Consider the following 23,956-nt stretch of genomic DNA (forward strand, 5'->3'; position numbering starts at 1 on the left):
CAGGTTGTGAAGCTGGTCCCGGTGGTGTGGTTGTTTTCTGTGAGGGAGAGGATGAGCAGAGATGAGTGTTGTCTGCATAGGATACAATGTTGATTCATTGGGATCTTATGACATGGGCAAGTAGGGCCATGTAGATGTTAAGAGGGCACAGCTCAGCAAGGACTCTTGAGGGACTCTGCAGATGAGGTTCTTGGGTACAGAGGTGTATGGCAGGAGTCTGTCGGCAACAAAGGAGGCAAGCCATCTCAGGGCGGTTCCTTTATTTTGTTGTGGAGTCTTGAGACGAGGGTGCTGTGAGAGACAGTGTTGAAGGCTGAGTATAGATCAAGCAGGATGTCTATGATGGTCTGGATGTTGTCAGTTGCTGCGATGAGAATGGTTTCTGTGCTGTGGTTGCTGCAGAAACCTACCGTATTTTCCGGCGTATAAGACGACTTTTTAACCCCTTAAAATGTTCTGGAAAGTTGGGGGTCGTCTTAAACGCCGGGTACCAAACTTTACGGTATGTGTTCATGCGTTTTTACATAGTGCGGACTTCACCCGAAGGTGTCAGACCGCTTCTCAATAGAAAATGGTGCATTACAGGAGGAAAAAGTGACATGTGTGCAAGTAGAGGTATGGTATAATATTGAAATAAATTGAGGGCACTCAAACACAAGAACTAATGTTACGTAGGTGATGGTGGCACTGTGGAAGCACTGTGCAAGTATCGATAGCAAATAAAAAGTAATAGGCAAATAGAACAAATGGCGCCGTGAATGACCAAAATCGCTATGCAGGACTGCGTTGGAAGTGGGGGTTGTCTTATACGGCGAGTATAGCATGAAACCTACATTTTATCATGAAAAGTAGGGGGTCGTCTTATACGCCGAGTCGTCTTATACGCCGGAAAATACGGTAACTAAGTGGTGTCTAGGAGATGGTGCTGTTTTAGATGATTGAGGAGTTGCATGTTGATTGATTTCTCCATGACGTTTGATGGGAAGGTTAGGAGCAAGATAGGTCTGTAGTTGCAGCGCTCTTCCGTGTCTGCAGAAGGTTTCTTCAGGACAGCTGTTATTTCTGTGTTTTTAAAGTTCCCCGGGAAGATTCCGCTGAGGGTGGAGACATTGATGGTGGTGGGGTTGGAGCTGATTAGGGTTCCTTATAGGTTGAAGATGCGGCGGGGGAAGACGTTGGTGGGGGGCACTAAGTAGAATGTTTTCATGATTTCTGTAGTGTCTTTTGGGTTGACGGAGCTCCAGTTTGTTAGTAGGTGGTCAAACATGATGATAGTGGGCAGCAGTTTGTTGAGGACTTGGGTCCTGAGTTGGGGGTAAAAGTTACTGTAGATCATGAGAATTTTCTTGTGAAAGAAGTTAGTGAGGTTGTTGCAGAGGGCCTGTGGTGGGGTGATGGTTGGTGTCTGCTGATGGGCTGAAGATGTTGAGGTGCTCTTTGCAGTTGTTGGGACTTGTTTCCATTTCCATTCTCTGTATATAATGAAGCCCTAATAATAAAGTCCTAAAACATTTTCTGCAGTCTTCACCACATGAATTAGCAGCCATCCTTGCTTCTCTTTTCAAAGTTTTAACTTTCTCCTACTGCCATCCTGTTCACTCTTTGTGCTATTGCTTGACCACCTCATCCAATGCTTTCTGGGTCAGCCATCTGCGCATCACTCATAAATATGTAACCACTACAGGAGTTCCTGTCATTCCCTTTTTCACAATTTCTGCACTATTCTTTCTCCCTTTTTTTTCTTGCTCTTCAAGGTAACTCTTTCTTATTCCACCATTGACCTTACTTTAAAACAAAATGGCAATTATGTACAATGTACACTTTCATGAGATTTGAAACTTTTTTAGCACATTGTCCCTTCTTCCCAACTTGATTTTGTTGTAGTCGCCTTCCGCAATTCTTTTTCCTTTCATGCCGTCATATGCATCACTTTGGGTTTCATAATCCTTCATTCAGTGCAGGGTCAGTTTGATTTTGGGTTTTCATTCTCGCAAACGGTAACACATCCATGAGCTAATTCACAGTCATGTTTTATGCCCACGCCATTTTGTCCACAGCCTCTCTCACTCCCTTCATGGCATTCACTGTAATTTGTAGGGTCCCTGCGACAAGTCAGTTGAGCCTATTACCTTGGAGAGTACATGTTTAACCCCATGACGTTTTAAAAGTGTGTGCATCAGCGTGGATGTAAGTTGAGTACCATTATTTGTGATAATTATTCCTGGGCATCTCTCTTTTATGAATACTTTCTTGAATATTTTGCTAACATTCTTACGTGTAATGTTCCTCACAAGTTCAACTGCTACCCATCTTGAGAAAGCAGCAATCATTACTAAGGCAAAGTGATCAGACTTTAGCATAATTCAGGGAATCCATTTCCTAACCACCAACTTTCAAATGTTTTTCACTCTCTCTACACACCTCACATCTTTTTATCAATTCTTTTTACATAACTATTCACGCCTAGCCTCCACACTTGTCGTTAAAGTGTTGTATGGTAAGTAACAGCCTGATTCATCAAGCGAAATTGCGCTTATTGCATTTGGGATTTATTATCCCAAATGCAAAATTAGCTATTAAGAACTCGCAAATTTGCGAGGAATAGCATTTAAGGAATCTCTATTAGAGATTCCTTAAATGCTATTCATGAAACATTTAGAAATTGCGAATTCGCAATTTTGGGCCGCTATTTACCGCGAGGTCAAACCTCGTGGTAAATAGCGAAAAACTTAGAAAAAATGCATTTAAATGCATTTTTCTAAGTTGCATGTGAACACACACACATGTCCTCTGGACATGTGTGTGTGTAACATCTGTGTGAATTTACATTTCAGGGGTGTTACAGGGTGTCCTTTGGACACCCATACACCCTTGAAATCGCAATCTCATTTGCAATTAGCTAATTGCTAATCGCAAATAAGGAATGACTCCCCATTCATTCCTATGGGCCCTAAAGGCCCATAGGAATGAATGGGGAGTCATTCCTTATTTGCGATTAGCAATTAGCTAGTCGCAAATAAGGAACCTGTAGGAATCGCAAAAAAAATTGCGATTCCTACATGAATCCCGTTTTGCGAGTCGGGAATAGCGATTCCTTATTAATCGCTATTTCAGACTCGCAAAACTTCACAATGATGAATCAGGTTGTGCCCATCATGGTCCAATTTAATCAATTTTCTTATTTTTTCACTCCCTCTTGGTAGATATTTTTCACCTCTCAAAATTAAGGTATTCTTTGCACCCATGCTTAATTCACATTGTAGTTTCACCTAGCTGCACAATGGGGCAAACACATCTGCTTCACTTTTCCATCTTTTGAAAATACTTCTTGCTAAATTCTGAAAAATTGCATCCAACTTATTTAATTATTTATTAAGCTTGTAGAGCGCGGCAGATACCCAAAAAAAGGTGTCCCGGCGCTGGACGGACAAGTGCAGGTAATAGCTTATTTATACCGATAGACAGAGCTACTGGTTAAATAGCCAGGTCTTAAGGGATCTGCGGAAGCGTGTGTAGATGGTTTCTTTGCGGATGTCAGGGGAGAGAGAGTTCCATAGCGATGGACCGAGGTAGGAAAAAGATCTCCCACCCATCCTGGAGAGTTTGACTCTGGGTACAGTTGTAGACCGTAGATGGCGAGTGGGAGTATAGGGACGGACAAGGGATTGTAAGTACTGTGCACCCGTGCCCATTTTGATTTTAAACATATAGCTCAGTCTTTTGAATTTGATACGACTCTCAATCCTGAGCCAATGTAGGTCAAGGAGGTAGCCGGAGATGGGAGTGGCTTTGGGAACCCTACACAGTAGTCTCGCGGCAGAGTTCTGTGCCAGCTGCAGTTGTCTGATCACTGCCTTGTTAGAGCCAAGATAGAGGACATTACCATAATCCAGCCGCGATGTTATAAGGGCATGGACCACTGATCTGTGGGTGTCACCTGGCAGCATCCAGATTATTTAAGATGGTGAAACAGACAGCTGAGACCTTGACTGCCTCTTGGTGCATGGTTAGGGAATCATCAATAGTAACTCCCAGGTTGCGGACATATCTGGAGGGCAGTGGGAGTGCGCCCATCTCGGCAGACCACTGTGACGGGCCCCACAGGTCTTTCTTTTTACCAAGAATCAGGACTTCAGTCTTTTCGCGATTCAATTTAAGAAGGTGGCAGTTCATCCATTTAGCAATTTTCCCTAAGCCTGACTGAAGGAGAGATGTCGAGCCAGGGTCAGTGCTCAAATCGGAAAAGGTGATCTGGGAGTCATCGGCGTAAGTATATAGGGTCAGGCCGGCTTGTTCGGCAATGTATGCTAGAGGCCTAACGTATAAATTGAAAAGCAGAGGACTAAGAATAGATCCTTGGGGTACCCCATAAGGTGAAGAGTGAAAATTAGAATTGGCCGTGGCAGAAAAGATTTGAAAGGTGGGGTTGACTAGAAAAGAGGAGATCCAGTTCAATGCTGGGCCACAAATGACTAGCGAGCTTAGTGTGTTGATGAGTATGGCATGGGGGATCATGTTGAACTCCACGCTGAGGTCGAGCAGTATAAGCGCAGCTGTGTCTCCTCTTTCAAGGTGGTGTCGCAGGTTCTCGGTGACCCCCAGCAGTGTGGTGTCAGTGAAAAATCCGGTTCTAAAACCGGATTGAGAGGGGTGAAGGATTTTATTAGATTTGATGAATTGGGAGAGATGGGAATGAATGTGTCTTTCAAGAATTTTGGAGAAGGCTGGCAGAAGAGAAATTGGACAGTAGTTGGAGAGAACACTCAGGTCGGCTGTGGGCATTTTTTCAGGAGAGGAGTCACCATGGCGTGCTTACAATGTGCAGGGACTGTGGATTCGAACAGGGAGGAGTTTAGAGGTTTTAGAATAATGGACAGATGATGGTTGTCAAGCTGTTTTAATATTGAGATTGGAAGAGGGTCCAATAGAGAACCGGATTTTACTTTCCCTAAAATAGATTTCAGGGAATCCAGGTTGAGAAGCGGCCAAGCATACAAGTATGAGCTAGTGTGGGGTGAATCAGTTTGGAAAGGACCAGGCGTGGTTAGAGATATGATGATTAAATGTGACTGCAGGGTCCTGTCGGAGTGTGATTTCGCGACTTTCGTGTAGATTTTTTTCAATTTTGTGCGTGAAGAATTGTGCAAGCTCTTCGCACTGGCTTTTGTTGAGGGGCGGCGGTTTCGCAGTGGTCTCAGAGCCAACAAGCTCTTTGACCAGCCCAAAGAGAGTTCTAGAACAATTAGCAGCCTCAGAGATTGTTTTGGAGACAAACCCGGGCCTAACAGAGTTGCAGTGATTGTGGTAGAGCTTTTCAGCCTTCTTATAGACATCTTTGGAGTCAGGTGTATAGTCTTTCCTCCTTCTACATTCCAAGCGTTTACATTTAGATTTGTCAGCTTTTAAGAATTCGTTAAACCAAGGAGCCAGACGGCGATGGATCATAAGTGTTTTATGAGTAAGGGGGGGACACAAGAGTTTATAGCATCTGAAAACCAGTTATCTACATTTTCTGGCAGCACTTCAACGCTAGAATCAGATGAGGGTAGATTGGAGCATAGGATCTTATTTAAAGCGTTCACATCCAATTTTTTCCAATCTCTTTTGGGAATTTTAAGAGACGAGAGGGAAAGGGTAAGGGTGGCAGGGGGGGGCAAGACTGAATTTAGATAAAAACTGTGCAGCTTTCTCTCACTCCTCATGTGTAATAACATTAGTTTCTTCTTCCAATGTGTAAAAAATGGGGTTGCTGGTTGACTGGGGTGTGAGCCTTGGTCCAGCAGGAGCCACGATCCTTCTCAGGGTGAAGTCACAAGTAAACCCTAAATTAACATGTGCTAGGCACAGAGCAGTCGTGCTTAACTCAGAAGCAACGTGTAAAGTATTTGTGTAACACTTCAAACAGATCACAGTGAAAACACAGCACAAAAGCATCCCACAACAGATTTAGAAAAATAGAGAAAGGTTAAATAAATGAAACAATGCCTAAACAACAAACATCCAATTATTAGAACAGGAGATATTCAATTATAAAGATGTTTTGTTAAATTAGTGCCAAGAAGCACAAAGCACCAACTGTGGATAGCTGGTCATGCCAGACTAGGACAAAGTCACAAGTTCAGTCCGACTGCGATGGAGCACAGGTCAGCTACAGGGACCCAATTAGGCCCACTGAACAAAGTACCTTAAATCCTGGTTTGCTGAGGGTTGCAAGGAACCACGCCAAAGAGTCTTTGCTCGGCCAAAGTGATGCTTCAGTTCCAAGATGCAGCGAGGCTGCGATGTGAGATCCCGCATCATCATCAAGGATCTCTTCGACTAGGGCTTGTGATGCAAAGTCTTGCGTCTGGAATGCACTGCACAATCGGGGCGATGTGTCGGATCCGAAGAGGTGTGAGGCTGCGAAGCCAAATAAGGGTCTTCACTGAGACTACCGCCTACGGGGATGCAAGGACTTGTGCTAAGGATGAGTCCCGCAGCAACGGTTCTGAAGGTGCTGCGGGGTGTTATGCGACGCAGGTCTCTGCGTCGGCTCAGATACAAACAGCAGCGCGGATGCATCAGTTCTTGGGATAGGGCCGTGCAGCAGAGGTGATGCCTCAGTTCTGCTGGCTCTACAGAGTCTGCCCAGCACCTTAGGTCCCCTTCCCAGGGTCCACAACTTGAGTGGCACCACTTGGCAGGGTAGACTCACAGATTCAGAGTCCAGGGGCAGGTGCAAGGTTGTTGGAAGCCTGTTGGGTCCATGAGGCTTCAGATCAGGACAGCAAGCTAGAACCTTTGAGTCACTCTGGAATCCTTCTCACCCAAGCTGGAGGGCAGCAGGCAGCAGGGCAGCATTTCCTTCTCAGCATCAGTCCAGCAGAGTGGCAGTCCTTTCAAAAGCACAGCAGTCCTTCTTCCTGGAAGAGTATCCAAAGATCCAGAAGTGTACTGAAGGGTTGATGTCTGAGGTCCCTTTTGCGTCTTTGAAGTGGGGGAGAAGCTTCTAGAGGTTTTCCGTTGAAGTCCCCAGGCATCCTGCCTTCCCTGTACTAGCTCAAGACTAACTACAGGGGGTATGAAGTCTTTAGTGTGTAAGCAAGCCAAAGCCTATTCAGGTGTGAGAGTGGCTGGACCTAGCTCCTCCCTCCCATCCTGCCAGTGATGGCACATCCAGGCACACCTAATCTCTGTGTGGCTGTGTAGGAGGAATACATAATGCCCACCTGTCAACTACGCCCATTCATGTGACCCAGGAGCAGCCTAGAGGCACTAAATAGCTTGGGCAGAAAAATGCCAACTTTCAAAAAGTGTAATTTTCAAAATTCTAACTTAAAGTACGAATTCACCATAAAATAGGATTTCTCATTACAATTTCAGACACCAGACATGAAGGGTCATCTGGTCCCACTTCATATAAGTTTGATAAGGTAACTCCAATATTATCCTATGGGAAAGGTAGGCCTTGCAGTAGTGAAAAAAGATTTTATAAATTTTTCACTCCCAGGAAATGCAAAACTTAAAAGTACAAGTCCAACTTTTGAAATACACTTCATCCTGCCCTTTGGGCTGTCCAGCACCTCCCCTAGGTGTGTCTTATTTATATTCGAAAGGTAGGGTTGAGCCTTGACAAGGGTTACTTTGCCAGGTCAAAATTAATATATCTTATTTTATTTTGAACATTTTATATAGCGCGAACATGATCACCGAGGGTATCGGAGCGCTTTACAGATTATGCATCACAAGGTAATAAGCATACAAAACAGAATAACCAGGTCAACAAATTCAAAGTCAAAATTGTCCAGTATTCTCGTGAAGGCACAGCAAAACACATCCTGAACAATAGAGGGAGAAAAAAGTCACAGTCTAGAATTGTCCGACCGACTCATGAAAAAGGTGGCTGGGCAAGAGTCAACAGGTATGGACCCAGAATCAGAGGAAGGTGTCAGGGTAAGACAGAAATTTCTTTATCAGGAGCCCTTTGACTTCTTTTTTTAAAAAGACAGTAGACGGGTCCTCCTGACTTCAGGGGGAAGGGAGTTTCAGATCCTCAGAGCCATCCCTGAGAAGGCTCGGTTATAGGTCTTTTTTTTCTAGTTTATAAATTTTTGAGGTTTAAGGAAAAGGAAGCTGGCGCTTCTGGAGGCTCTAGAACATCAACGCCTCCCTCTTCCAAGGTCCCATCCCTGACTGCCTTAAGTCCGGTCAAGTTATCCCCCAAACAAAAGTGGACGAAACTGACTTTAACAACTACTGACCTATTTCCAATATCACTACCCAGATCAAAACATTGATCTGTTCCACCTATTAGACCAATGTCAATCTGGCTTCCGTGCTGGGCACAGACCGAATCTGCTATGACACCCATTGTAGATGATGCCCTAAAAAAGCTGGACCGGAATCAAGCTGGTCTTTTTGTCTTCCTCGACCTACCATCGGCATTCAGTACAGTGAAGTACGCAAATCACCTAGACCCTCTGGAACACTGTATGGGCCTTACAGGTCTAGTCCTTAAATGGTTCTCCTCCTACTTCCTTAACAGATCTCAAAGAGTCTGGCTTATCTCACCCCCAGCTCAGTTCGATCTCTCATGGGGTACCACAGGTATCATCGCTTTCGCCCACCCTCTTCAACTTATTCATGGAACCATTACCTGAATTTCGGAGCTCAACTAACATCCAATACCACATGTATGCGGATGATACCCAGCTATACCTAAACGTCTCCTCCCCAGATGACATCACCCCACTCAACACAACACTAATGGAAACTCAAAATTGGCTAACAACTAATCACCTCAAACTAAATACTCAAAAAACGGAACTCCTTCTAATCGCCCCACCCAACCAGGCATTGATCATCGATCATACTGAAGGCGGTTTTAAACCTGAATTGTTCACCTTTTCAGTAGGTTCTTTGTTTACAAAATATTTCTTTAACCTAATCTTTCTAATTAAACTTTTAAAATCTTTCTGGATCTCATAGGGATTAGGTTTGGATATGGGTGCAAATCCTAAGCCTAAATTTAAAACTTTCTCTTCCTCTCTATTTAATATTCTTTTAGACAAATTTATTATTGGAGCCTTCTAATGAGTATTTAGCCCCAAGTCTTTTGACTTCTCGTATTCATATATCGGGGTTGGTATTGTGGAGCTGGTCGTTGGTAATTCCCTCGACCCCTTCCCCTCATCCCTTGGTTTTGCCTCTGTTGCTGTCCTAAAAAAGGTCTCTGATCTTTATATTGTCCATTAGTGTCCTTCCTGTTCCTATTCTCTGTTTGATTTTCCTCCTCAGACTCAGTACTTGCATATGATGTATCAGAAAAACTGTCATTTTTTCTCTGCCCTCTCGGACAATATGGATACCAGTTTTTCTTTTGATATGTATCTTGAGCTGGAGTATCGTAGTAATCTTTTTGGGTATATGGGTATACTGTCTCAACACTATACCTATTAATATCTTTTCTTAGTTTGTTCATTTTTTTATTCATTAAATATTCCCTATATCCTTCAACGTCCTCTTTAATTTCACTTAGTTTACGTTTTACTTCTTCTAAAGAATTACTACTCTTCAGCTCAGCTTCCAATTGATCTAATTCCCTTTTCTCTATTAAAATATATTCCTGGGCTGTTTCAATATTTAAAAGCATCCAGTCCCTGCTGCATCGATTTACTAACAGGGTCAAATGTTCAATACATTTTTCATTCTTCACGAAAAGGCCAGGTTCATTTTTCACCTGGAGTCCTATTGGGATAATACCTTTTTTACAATATTCAATCAGGAATTCTGCATGTCATTCTGTGCATATAACTTTCTTTTTTAAATTCCAAAAGGTATTCCACTTTTCTGAGTTACTGTCAGTAATGATGGATGCATTAATATTTTTTGAACTCCCACCGATAATTTGGGAAAATTGATCCTCGGTAAAACTAAATGTCTTTATTGTATCCATATTTAAGATTAGTCTAAAACTCTCTGGTTTACAAGCCGTACAGTAAAAGGATAAAAGAAAGAGAGTGACCCTGTGACCCATGGGGGAACTGGGTAAATCAACAGTTAAACAAAGGTTGTTCCCCGGGTGTAATCCTTATGATGCTTAAACTATCAAAGAGCTATCTACCTCTCATACACTATTGCTCAATGTTATTTGGGCAACTCATTCATGCTCAGAGGACCTTATTCCTACTCCTAGCCTAATTGAAAGTAGCACCAAAAATTGTTTTTACAAGATTTAACCTGACAATGTTAATTGTGTTTACAATCTTCTTTATTAAAAAACAATTTACATTTTGTTCTTAATAAAAAGACAACCTGGAGTTCATCTGTCTTACACAATACCACAATGAAAATTCAAATACAAACACAATTTCCAATATACACATTAAAAACACAATTTCTTTAAAAACACATTCTTGTATATATGTCCATATAAAACCCCCAAGGGATTTTTCATATGTCGCCACGTTTCGGTGATCCTGCTATTTATGCACCACCTTCCTCAGGAAAATTTTAAAAACTAATATTATTCTGTGAATAAAAATTAAAAATACATAATCAGTACTACATCACAATATGTGTTACATCCATATTTCACCAATTAATACTCCCGCATGCTTTATTGACATTGTCAAGGCCAAATACCTCTACTTCCTATTACAAATCCGCTCTTTCAGTATTCTTTGGTCCTCATTCATACAACACCGTTTTTACATGCCTCTGTGCTCAGTCAGCAAATCTCATATGTGATCATATTCCATTAGAAAATGCAAATCCCTATTTAACTGACATTCTCACATTCAAGTTACTGGACTCAGGTCATTAGACTCAGATAACTCTGTTAATCGTGCACTCATACCTTAGGTGAAGTTTTATTCTTCCCTGAGTATTTTTTATCCTATTAGATGGAAATATTCGTTCCCATGCTCACATTCTCATACTTGAGTCTTATAACTCAAATGTCTGTATTATTATATTACTCATACCTTCAATTTAGCTGTTATGTCTCCCCTGTGTTCAATCTAGGGAAACACTGGTCTGCTTGTCCACCTACCTTGTATCTATAGGAACAAAGAATATATTATACTTATAGTCCCTCATGGAGTTCTATTCTTTAATTATTTCTTTCAGGGGACAGAGCACACTTAACTTTCTATATTTTGATTAAGTCTAAGGGTTTTTCTGCCCCTCTTGATAAAAACTTCTAGCGTAGTTCCTTTGTATGCTCGATGTAACATATTTGCCTAATATTGACAAAAGTACACACTATTAGATAACCCCTCTTCAACCTCTGGCATTTTAATTGCAATTAATAGGGAAAGCAAAAGGGTGGTACCGATCAAGACATATTTTCCTGCTCTCTTAATAATAGATGCGTAGTTCTTGGTAACAGGAGAGTACATCGCCCTTCTTATTCTATCAGGATTAGTCAATTATCCCCGGGTGTTTCTTTAGGGATGAAACCAAAATGCATATAATGACTTAATACTATGGCGTCCGAGTCCAAAATACCTCTATTTGTCGTGTACCTGGCCCTCACTGCTATTCTAGCTAATTAACAGTATATCAGCAAATGTTACTTAATACATCATTTTAGGATTCCGATTGTAGCAAAAATACTTCTGAGTTCAGACTTTTAATTTTCCAAACTCACAAGTTTACATATTTATAAATTCTGGTCAGTCACTTTCATTATTCCGGTTTTTTATCCGTTCTCTTCACACATTTAGCAAATGCATTTGAAACGCCTGGCTTAATGTCTCTTAGTTCCAAAGTAATGCTATCTTCATGAACGATATTATTATTAATAGGCGCTCTCATTCTTACATCTACAACCCTGCCACTCGTTACCTTAAGGGTGGTCAGGGACACAATATTACTTTTAATCGAATCCTGTTTGAAGTTGTTTTCCCCAGCAACGTTAGTACTCCGTATGCTGAGAAACCTCCCCGATTCCACGATGTAGCTGCCATCGCCTTACCTCTTGTTTGTCTTGACACGGCTACATAAAGTTTCAGTGATACAGCGAAAAGGATTATGTTCCATAATGCCGGCATTTTCAGTGTTCACCCGTATCACGTGAGCCTATTACCGAATTTCGTGTTTCCGGTCAGGCCGTTTCCAAACGTTCGCCGCTTTTGTGCAACAAATCACCTGCCATCCTATCTGAGTATGAAAGCAATAGTGTTAAATATGAGACCATCCTTAGTACCTACTCATTAATCCTTTCTTTGTATTTTCACATATACTGAGCTACATAGGAACATTTTACCGGTGTATTTATTCAATCCCGTTGTTTTACATCAGATGATTATAAATAATTTAAAGCCTTCAAATTCTGCCCGATATTTTATATGTACATCCGTATTGTGTTTGCACGCTATGGCCCTCATACACTTCTCATGTCATTTCACAGTATTTTTACAGTTGTGCTTCAGGTGGGGTGTTCCCTATACCTCTAATAAAGCGGCAGCCATCTTAGAATGTTAGACTGTCCATCCGGGTTTGAGACTTTATATAAATATAATGGACCTCCTCCACATATGTGTTGATCGGTAAGCCCCTTTTTCTTTCCCTATTAATTGCAATGAAAATGCCAGAGGTTGAAGAGGGGTTATCTAATAGTGTGTCATTTTGTCAATATTAGGCAAATATATTAGATCGAGCATACAAAGGAACTACGCTAGACATTTTTATCAAGAGGGGAAGAAAAACCCTGTAGACTTAATCTGTCCCCTTAAAGAAATTATTAAAGAATAGAACTCCATGAGGAACTATAGGTATAATATATTCTTTTCCCCTATAGATACAAAGTAGGCAGACAAGCAGACCAGTGCTTCCCTAGATTGAACACAGGGGAGACATAACAGCTAAAATGAAGGTTTGAGTAATACAATAATACAGACATTTGAGTTATAAGACTCGAGTGTGAGAATGTGAGCATGGGAACGATTATTTCCATCTAATAGGATAAAAAATACACAGGGAAGAATAAAACTTCACCTAAGGTATGAGTGTAGGATTAACAGAAGTATCTGAGTGTAATGACCTGAGTCCAGTAACTTGAATGTGAGAATGTCAGTTAAATAGGGATTGACATTTTCTAATGGAATATGATCACATTTGAGATTTGCTGACTGAGCACAGAGGCATGTAAAAACGGTGTTGTATGAATGAGGACCAAAGAATACTGAAAGATAGGATTTGTAATAGGAAGTAGAGGTATTTGCCTTTACATTGTCAATAAAGCGTGAGGGAGTATTAATTGGTGAAACATGAATGTAACACATATTATGATGTATTAGTGATTATGTATTTTAAAATTTTATTCACAGAATATTATTCGTTTTTAATAATTGTCCTGAGGAAGGTGTTGCATAAATAGCAGGATCACCGAAACGCGTCGACATATGAAAAATCCCTTAGGGGTTTTATATCGGACATACATACACAAATGTGTTTTTAAAGAAATTGTGTTTTTAATGTGTATATTGGTAATGGTGTTTGTATTTGAATTTTCATTGTGGTATTGTGTAAGACAGATGAACTCCATGTTGACTGTTTTTTAAGAACAAAATGTAAATTGTTTTTTAACCGCTTCCGTGCGGCGCGAATTCCCCGACCATGCTGACTCCACCTTGCGCGGGCGGAGTCATGACGGAACGGTTCCGTCATCAGCACAGCTCAACCGACGCTGATGACGGAACCGTTCTGTCATCAGCATGGAAGGGTTAATAAAGAAGATTGTAAACACAATTAACATTGTCAGGTTAAATCTTGTAAAAACAATTGTTGGTGCTACTTTCAATTAGGCTGGGAGTAGGAAAAAGGTCCTCTGAGCGTGAATATCTTGCCCAACTACCATTGAGCAATTGTGTATGAGAGGTAGGTAGCTCCTTGATAGTTTAAGCATCATAAGGATTACACCCGGGGAACAACCTTTGGTTGACACAGCTAACAGCCCTTAACTGCACTCCACAATTCATTGACTCTGCAATGTCATTGGGCGTTACATATGCACAGAATCTCAACATGTAGAAACACATCAGTGTCTCCACAAAAGCAGCAAATCACCAAATGAGTATTTTAAGGAAATTAAAACCTTTCCTAGCCCCCCAATGATTTCAAACATGCTGTTCAAGCTTTAGTGATACCCGGATTGGATTATGGTAGTGCAACCCTATCTGGATTGCCCAGATGCAAATTTGCTCCTCTAAAGGCTTTGTTCAACTTTGCCGATAGACTTATCACAGGCTAAAACGGATATAGTCATGTCACCTCGGATCTCACAACCCTCAACTGCTGCCTTAAGGAGCAAGAATCCAAATAAATATTGCCTGCATGAAACAGAAAGCCCTCCACCTCAATACCCTTAACAATCCCACCCAGAAACTCGGACAAAGCATCCAGAACCTACACCACCTTTTTTCTGAAATCTCAGAAATTCCACAAGAAGAAAACCTACAACTGAGCCTTCTTTGATTCTGGAACTCATTAGCTCCTAAAATCAGATCAAATCCCTCGATCATACAATTCAAGAAAGAAGTCAAAGAATTCCTTATGGGCAAATTTCTTCCCTAGATCACGTCTCCTATCTCCCCAGTCACTCACACAATCAATTATTCCAGCTACCTAATGCGCTCTTCCATGCAGTACAGACTTCACCACCCTGCTTTTCATCTTTGCCTGGTAGTTTTACTGGCATGAACTATGACAATATGTTGTTATTAATAAAGACTATTTGATTAGTTTGTTAGTGAATTTGCATTGAATGTGATATTACTGTTTCTACTGCAAATGCTGTCATTCTGTAAAGCGCTCTGATACCCGCAAGGGTCATGTTTGCTCTATAAGAAACTATGACATAAATAAAGTATGTGATTCACTCTACTTTTCCATGCAGAGAAATGCTTTTAATGCTTTTTATACTTTAATGTAGCAGATTTTGCAAAAGCTGATGTGAAAATATCATACAGTTTCGCTAGATGGTGCTCGGTGACAATCAATCAGAAGAAGCACATTGTTGCTTCTGTGGGTCAAATAAGGTAAAAATGTATGCTGACGAACAGGTTCACACTTGGGCTCAAAGGCAATCATGTCTGTTTACGTTTGAAGAAATGGTAGTGACTAATAAGCTGATTTAAACCCTGGGGGTATTAAAACCGGTTGGACTAAAAATGCTGCCAAACGAGGATTCGCTGGTCTTGAAGGATTTTCTGTTAGGCGAGCAGAAACATACCTCACAGGGCTGTGTGAGTCAATACATCTTCATTGATCAGTTAAGCTGCCATGCTGCTAGTTTTCTGGATCAGGTGAATGCCGCCAAATTGGAGTAAGCACTGAAGCCTGGATAATGCCCCGGCTACTTACATGTAATCTTCTTTACTCTGAGTTCAAGTCTTCCTCGCCACAGAATAAGTTTCCCATCCCTCCCAGCCTTTGTGGGCAGCTTCATGATTGGAGGGTTTGGGGAAAACAGGATACGTATTGGGTCAACTTCCTTTTTATACTAATTAGAGGAAGAGAAAGTCAGCCATATTCGGGGATGGGAAACTAGTACTGTAGTGAAGAAGACTTGGAATCGGAGTTCTTTTGCTTTGGAGGTTTCTGCCTTGGAGCCAAATACTAGTAGTGGGTAAATACTGGGGCAAGGAAGGTGAACCAGGAGGTAATACTGTATATTTGAAGGTTATTATATCACCAACAGTGTGACAGGAGTTCCTTCGCCTGCTCTCTGTCAATTGTCACTGAGCCGCATGGAGATCTCTGGCTACAGTGAGGACAGGACTACAATATAGAACTATTACCAAACACCCCTCCAAACTAAAAAACGTTTTCTCTAATGTGTTTCTGTCAACTTTTCCTTTCTTCTGGTTGTAAATTTATATTGCAAAATGTTTGTTTAGCCTGCGTTGTTTTTTGTCCTCTCTACCCACGCACTCGTCAATGACTACACCACTCACGAAGGGTAGTTTTACAAGTTTTTAATCATCAGCGTGTGAATGCGAACTCAACATTCTAAACCTGCATTCACTTCACACTTAAGTCACAGGTCTTTGTAGTCTGTCAGAGCCAAAAGGGTTATGTCATTTCTAACTCACTCTACACTACTTCTCCCCCTTTATTAAATTACAAAAAAATATGTTTTCAAATATATACACAATTAAAGCTCTTCAATGAATCTTCATGGTGCTCTAATCACACGTTCTGATCAAGTCTTCGGAAACAGGGAACAGGCAGTTGAAGTGTCCGCAATCTGCATTGGTGATGTAGAAGCAACAGCAGTAAATGGACTCTCAACTGTTCGTTTAGTCCCAGTCTCTGCATTGACATCAATGCTCGACGAGCGTTGGGCAACATGTTGGACATGCAAGGAATCTTGTAATAAGCTTCCCAGGATGCTGGTCAGTCACCATGTGTCCTTTGTTGGTCACGTCATAAAAGGGCTCAACATCGAAGGGAGCATCAGATTTCCTCTTCAAGGCTGACCTACAAGCACTCTTTCATTTTCTCCTTACAAACCACGTCATTGATATGGGTGTCTTACTCAGTACTCAATCTCTGATTGGTCCATTGAGGTAACTTGATCGTTATGACTCTCCCGAACATAAGGGTTGCAGGACTTTCACCTGTGGCTGAATGATGGCTCAAAAGATAAGCTTGAATAGTGGAAATCAAAATAGTCCTAAGATTGAGTTTCTCCAACACAGCATGTTGAACAGATTTCTTCAGAGTGCTCATGAAATGTTTGACGAGGCCATTGACCTGCGTCCAAAGAGTGGTGCTCTTCTGATGCTTCACATTAAGATGACTAAGAAAGTCTCTGAATTCCAGACTGTTGGTTGGCAGTTGTCGGATTTTTAAATCTGATAATCCATGTTGCAAAGATGCCATCTAATCTTCAATTACTTTTTCTTGAGTATTAAATGAAAGATTCTTTACTAATGGAAAAAAGAGCATTCATCAATAATCACCAATAAATGATGTCCATTGTCAAGAGGACTGGAAAAGTCAACAGCAATACTTTCACGTGCACGCTTGGGCATCTCTGACATGTTTAAAGGGTGCTGAGTGGTTTTTGAGGAAAGGCAATTGCATAGATGCAGGCCTTCAACTCTCTTTTAACTCTCTTGTTGAGATGAGGAAACGAGACGCGATCTCAGAGAGCTCGTTTTGAGGTAACATTTCCACAATGACCTTCATGGAGTTCTGTTGCCAGGACAATGTCTGGGGTCCTGTTGATTTGGCAGAGGGAATAATTGATAAAAATGCCTAGAGATATACTCAAAACCTACTTTAATAACAAGTACCCCTGGTGTAGTTAAAACACAGACATTAGGTCATAACGTGAAAACCAATGAAACACTTGACCCCAACCTATTTATCTGTTACCAACATGTTTTGACCCCTATGCTAGCCTAATCAGGTATTGGGTCTTCTTCATTGTGAAAATACTTATAATTAGTGATATAAACACCCTGTGCATGCAGGGTCAATACTAAAACCCTACCAGTCCCCTTGTGCTACTTGCACTAAATGAGGTATACAATACTACAGGCTCCATGGTGCATTGTGGGGGGGGAGCCGCCTTCCTAGTCACACATTCATCAGAAGGACGCACTTTCTATCCACCTACCGGTATGCAGCTTTGAAGGGGGCACCTGTAGGTGGATAGGAAGCGTGGTCCTTCTGATGAATGTGTGACTACGAAGAACCCGTAGTATATTACTGGATTGAATTTGAGATTCAAAGCTGCTTTGACTTGATATTATGTAATTTCATCAGTGCACTGAAGGACTGGGTTATTTAAGACCCAGCGGTGCCAGGGGACAACACCCGAAACCTTCGTGGGTAACCTGCTCCGGCATACGAATGACAGAGACACGGGACACTTCCTTCGGCGTCAAAGATTCGAGGTTTATTTACTGCAGGGAAACACAGAAGTCACAGGAAGTACAACGAGTGTAGGTTCGAGGAGACTGCTTCAAATTGCTATTGCGGATCGCTCCTTTTATACATAATTCTCCCATAGGTTTACATGGTACACAAAGGTTTACGACTCGGTTCCCATAATTATCCCCGAGAGGGGTCGCTTTGGTCACTTTGATACATTCAAGGTCCGGAACATAAGTGCGGAAACATTTGGCGGTTCCCAACTGTAAAAACCCATCTTCCCACCATTAGTACATTCCAATCAGCAGTAAAACAGATCGAAGAAGGAACAAGAACAGGTGCAGAGGAAGATGGAAACAGTGGGGAGATTGGAAAGGGTGTAAAAGGGGAGGTATCGGGAAACACGAGCTACAGGCATCAAAGGGACGTGCCTAATGAGATGCACGGCTGAGACAATAACCCGGCACGGCGAGATGAGCCTCGAGCGGGGCCATCTGCCTTACAGTATCATCCCCCTCGTCATAAAGACACTTCCAAAGGACATGTGTCTTCCGCAGATATCTTGGGAATCCCAGGGTCGCGAAGCGGACCACGTCCGTTCGCTGGCTACTTGAGGGCAAGAGACAAAATGGATGCCGTATCTAAGATGGAACCCGTGGGTACAGATAGAGAAACCCACGTAACAGACGAACGGTTTAGGTTAGCACAGCGAAACTGCGTACACCCACTAAACTCGTCATTTGCGGTTCATAGATACCAGACTCGACCATATTTGTGCGAGTCGAAAACACCACTTACAATTGTCACGGAACCTCAGGCGCTCCTTTTGCCCTCATGTAGGCAAGCACTAGTCGGAATCATACTCGATATTCATCAGACCATCTAGATGTTGCTGTAACATAGCTCTGTCCAATCGAGCTCCTTTGGTAACAGGCGGCTGTCTTATACACGTTGTAGCACAGAGGCCACATAAGGCAGGACCACACTGCACACAAAGGCAACACGTGAACAGGAACGCCTCAACAACTCCGATAATCATCAGAATCTTCCAACCCCAAGTCGACATCAGGCCCCAAAACCACCCAAGTAGCGTCCAATCCCCTACGTCCACGTGTATGGATTCAGAGATCTTATGCAACTTTGAGATGGCTTGATAGACGGTCGGAGCGTTATCTGGAATGAAAATACAGCAGCTCGAATGGATCACCTTACATACCCCACCTCGATCTGCTAAGATCACGTCTAAAACCATACGGTTTTGTAACGTCATAAGTCTATCCGCCTGAAGTTCTGTGGTGATATTACCAAGGGCACTGGCAGTAATATTAGCTGTCGATTCTACCACTCGAGTCAACTGTCTCAGGTTTCTACTATTAGCCATAGGCCCCCAAAACGGGAGGAAACCCTTGAAAAAGTCTCCTGCCTCTTGACCGGTAGTGTCCTCTTCGCTAATTACGCCTCTCACAACTCTAGTCTTGTGATAGTCTGCGTCTACAGTGAACGTCGGAGGCAACAGATTTGCGATAAAACATGAGCCCACAAAGTCGGAGGGCAACCATGCATACGCACGATCATGGCAGACAAAGTATGTACCCTTGGCAGCCAGAAACACAGGGGACGAGACCATCGGCAGAATGTAATTTTCAGTGCAAGCACTCTCTCCAAGTCGGGCTTTCGATCTTCGGCCACGACCCATTAAACAAAAATTACCAATGTGGGGTACGACCCATATCGGAGGCGAGCTTTTAAGCTGTTTGTCACTCGTGAGCGCACTATACTCGACCTTACTCAGGACCCTATAGGCTTGTACCTCTTCCTCTGGGATGAGCGACAGCTCATAGATATCTCTATCCAAGTCTTCTATCGCTATAGACAAAGGCTTGTGATACGAGCCAGGGCCAAAGTAGGGAGAACGTAGCTCTCGACTGGGGTAAGAATCTAGTGCGCTTCGAAACATTGTTTGGAATGCTCGAGCTGAACCCTGGGAACTATACGGTAAAACCAGATATGGAATTCCCTTATCCGTGGTATGTGGCATCAGCCCACACACCCAACAATTAGTAGTGTTAACCACTAACTGGTGCTGGTGAAGGAGCTGAATAAAGGAATTATTGCGGAATTCTGCACGTCTAGCCTGCTCGTGTTCGGGTAAGATATGGAAGGAATGAGGGGATGCAGTGGAAGTAAGTTTAGGGTCAGAAATAGGAGTAGGTATGGCAGAAGGTAAGAAGTACGACATCGTGTAATACACCCCACCCGCCAATAGTGCAGAAACAGTCAAAAGCAATACGAATATTTGAAACATAAAACATTTGGTACGACTAAGTTGTTGTAGCTTGAACCTTTGCGCCTGAGCTTCTTCCAAGTCCATCAGCGTTGAAAACGCCATCCCCTATGACCGTCCGCAACGTTTCTTGACGCACTTCATTCTGTGTAGCAGTAGTCAATCCCTAGGAGTTCCCAGGAACCGACGGTCTTTAACCTAACGTCAAGACCTACTAACCAGAAGGAAGTACACGCGCGGCCCTACGGCCTTTATTTACAATGTATATGCAAAATGTCTCTCTGCTGTGGAAGCAAAAATACATGTGGAACCAAACTCAATACATACAAAAATAATTACAATGATACTTGTGTTCAGACTGATCGCGGAAAACGGGATAATGCAATTGTCAAGGGACAGAACGAAATCTTTTTATTTGTCCTTAGTGCTGGATCGCAAAAAGTATCGAGTTTTCCCAGGACGTGTCTGTTCGTCAAACAAAGGATCCGTTGAGGGAACAGAGTTCTGTTGATCAGTCGAATGTTCTGGTATTGAGTCTTTTGATGACAAATGTTCAACAGTGTCTTTCTGCTGCACTGAGGATTCTCCAACAGGTTGTGCGTCGCTAAAAGGTACAAACGCCGGCAATCCTTCGGATTCAGCTGAAGCAATGCCCCTCCTCACCCACGAGTCTGCCGGTAACGGTATAGGGACTTTCTTCGTATGGGTGGCATGCACCCAATTTTTCCGGCCCTCTAGACGAACGGCAGTTCTCGTGGCAAGGAGGACCTGGTAGGGTCCAGTGAAACGGGGCTCCAAATTCTTCTTACGAGCAAAGTTGCGCGTTACCACCCAGTCTCCGGGCTGGAGCTGGTGGCCTGGACCCTCCGTCTGCGTCGGCAATGCTTCGTAAACCTGTTGGTGAATTAACCTCAGTTTAGCAGTCAGATCATGAAGATAATCAATCAACATTGGGTACTCAAGATTACAGAACACACCCGGTCTAGGGACCTCCCAAACATTCGCAGGACGACCGAACACTATTTCATAGGGACTGAGCCCTACTCGGGAGTGTACGGTTGCCCTTGTTGACAGTAAAGCGTCAGGCCACGAAAGACCAGTCGTAGCCTGAATCTTCGCTAGCTTTAGTTTAATGGTGCCGTTATACCCTTCAACCAAACCAGCTGACTGGGAATGATTGGCGCTATGGAATTTTTGATTAATTCCAAGGCCCTTACACACACTCTTCATCACACTCCCCACAAACTCACTTCCGTTATCAGACCATACAATCCGAGGCATTCCGTACCGAGGAAAGTATTCCTTCAGTAGGATTTTCGCAGTTGACAAAGCAGTGTTGTCTTTGAGAGGATAGGCTTCCATCCATCAGGAGAATGCGCAAACCACAACTAAAACGTATTTCAGGTTATTGCATCGCTCCATATGGATGAAGTCTAATTGAATCACCTCAAAAGGACATGAAAGGGGAGCAAAACTACCAGGAGGAGTTGGAGTTCCCTTACCAGGATTGTACAACATACATACCATACAATTCTTAACCAAGCGTTCAGCACATTTCGTGATACCATCATTCTTCCACACAGGGGACAGCAACTTACAAATACCTTTCACGCTAATATGTGCTAACCCATGTGCCATTGTCACAACAGCCAGCACATACGCATCCGGCAACATCCATCTCTTATGTTCCGACAAATCAACCCAACAACCATTCGCATCCAACTTTCCCGTACTTTCTTTCCACTTCGTCTTTTCAGTCTCGGTGGCCTCATTTTGGATTGCTTTCACACTCTCGATAGTATCTTCACACATACTAGTCTCTGCAGGCCACCTAACCGAACTCGTCACATACATTCGAGTGCTAAGGTTCCGGGCAGTCTCCTTAGCAGTCTCATCCGCAAACGCATTACCACGACCAACATCATCCGTCACCTTACGATGCGCACTACATTTAACAATCGCTACCTGCTTAGGCAACGTAAGTGCATCCAAAAGATCATTCACAAGCTGACCATGCTGAATTTTCGTACCATGCGTTGTCATAAAACCTCTCTCTCTCCACAACCGTCCAAAGCTATGGGCGACGCCAAATGCATATTGGCTGTCGGTAAACACATTCACACGTTTCCCTTTCGCTAACACACACGCTCTAGTGAGAGCAATCAGTTCTGCAGCCTGGGCAGAATTCTGATTCAGTCTCGCAGCTTCAACAACAGTATTCAAAGTTACAACAGCATACGCAGTAGTCACATCACCATTCGGCAATTTAAAACATGAACCATCCACATACAACGTTCCATCTGGATCTTCCAAAGGAGTGTTTTTAAGGTCCACTCGACCTTTTGTTTCCTCTTCGGTCCTCAAATAACAGTCATGTTCTGCTATTTCATCTGACTCCGTGCTAATTGGTAACAAGGTTGCCGGGTTCAGAACATTGCAACGTTTTATCTGAATATGGCTTGCCAACAGCGTCAACTCGTACCCAGACAACCTCGCACTCGTCAAGTGCTGAGTTTTCGTACGATTTAAAAGAGTGTCGACTGCATGCGGAACCATCACCGTAAGCATATTATCCATGACCAATCCTGCTGATTGTCGGATGGACACCGCAGCTGCCGCTGTTGCTCTCAAACAACTCGGCAATGCTCTAGCTACCGGGTCCAAGGTCGAGGAAAAATATGCACATGGACGTTGCTTACCACCAAAAGGTTGCGTTAAGACACTCAAAGCACAACCTTCCCTCTCGTGAACATATAATGTAAACGGCTTACTGTAGTCAGGGGTACCTAACACAGGAGCTGAACACAATGCGTCACGCAGTTCAGAAAAACTTTTCTGACATTCTTCCGTCCATGGTAAAGGAGTTGAAACATCCTTGCACGTAAGAGCCACCAATGGTTTCGCTAGCAATGAAAAGTTTGGAATCCATTGCCTGCAGTACGACGTAATACCTAGAAAGGCACGCACATCTCTTTGGGTTGTTGGCACAGTCATTTGCGCGATTGCTGCAATTCTCTCTGGGGTCAACCGCCTTCCCTCCTTTGACAATAAGTGACCTAGATAGGTTACTTCTTGACAACAATATTGGAGTTTAGAAGGTGACACCTTGTGATGTGAGTCACAGAGATGTTGCAGCAACGACACCGTAGCAATTTTGCAAATGTCCTGAGTATCTGCAGCTACCAATAAGTCATCGACATATTGGATTAGGGCCGCACCAGCCGGCAACGTAAACGCATCCAGTTGTCCCTTCAAGGCTTGACTGTAAATCGATGGACTCTCACAGTAGCCCTGAGGAGCACGTTTAAACCGGAAGCTGCGACCACCAAGAGAGAAACCGAAAAGGTCTCTGCTCTCTTCTGCAATCGGAATGCTGAAGAACGCATTCTTCAAATCGATCACCGAAAACCAAGATGCAGAAGCTGGAATCAGAGTCAGTAGCGCCGTGATGTCAGGCACAACGGGGAACTGAGGAATCACAATTTTATTTACCTCCCGTAAATCGATAACAAAACGATAAACAGGTGGTTTCGAAGGATCAGTACGTTTTAGAATGGGCAGTACAGGGCTGTTGCACACGTTTCCCAGTGTTTCTTCAATAACATCTTTCTCGATCAGATCATAGATGATCGCTAACAGTGCTCGTTCACCATCAAGAGAGATTCGATACTGGGGAATACGTGGCATTCGCACATTAGATTTCAGCTGAACAATGTAAGGGGAGATGTCAAGCAGGCCCACATCATTGGGACCTGTTGCCCACAAAGATGCAGGAAGAGAACTCAATTCCGGTGGAAGCTT

The 23,956-nt window shown here is 42.9% G+C and overlaps 1 protein-coding gene across 4 annotated transcripts in view; it reads right to left on the minus strand.

Moving 5' to 3' along the window:
* Window positions 1-23,956, minus strand: part of LOC147735026 (membrane-spanning 4-domains subfamily A member 4A-like) — a 389,709-nt gene that overhangs the window by 151,904 nt on the left and 213,849 nt on the right. The window lies entirely within an intron of this gene.

The sequence above is a fragment of the Lissotriton vulgaris genome, chromosome 1_2 (assembly GCF_964263255.1).
Source record: "Lissotriton vulgaris chromosome 1_2, aLisVul1.2, whole genome shotgun sequence".
Taxonomy (NCBI): domain Eukaryota; kingdom Metazoa; phylum Chordata; class Amphibia; order Caudata; family Salamandridae; genus Lissotriton; species Lissotriton vulgaris.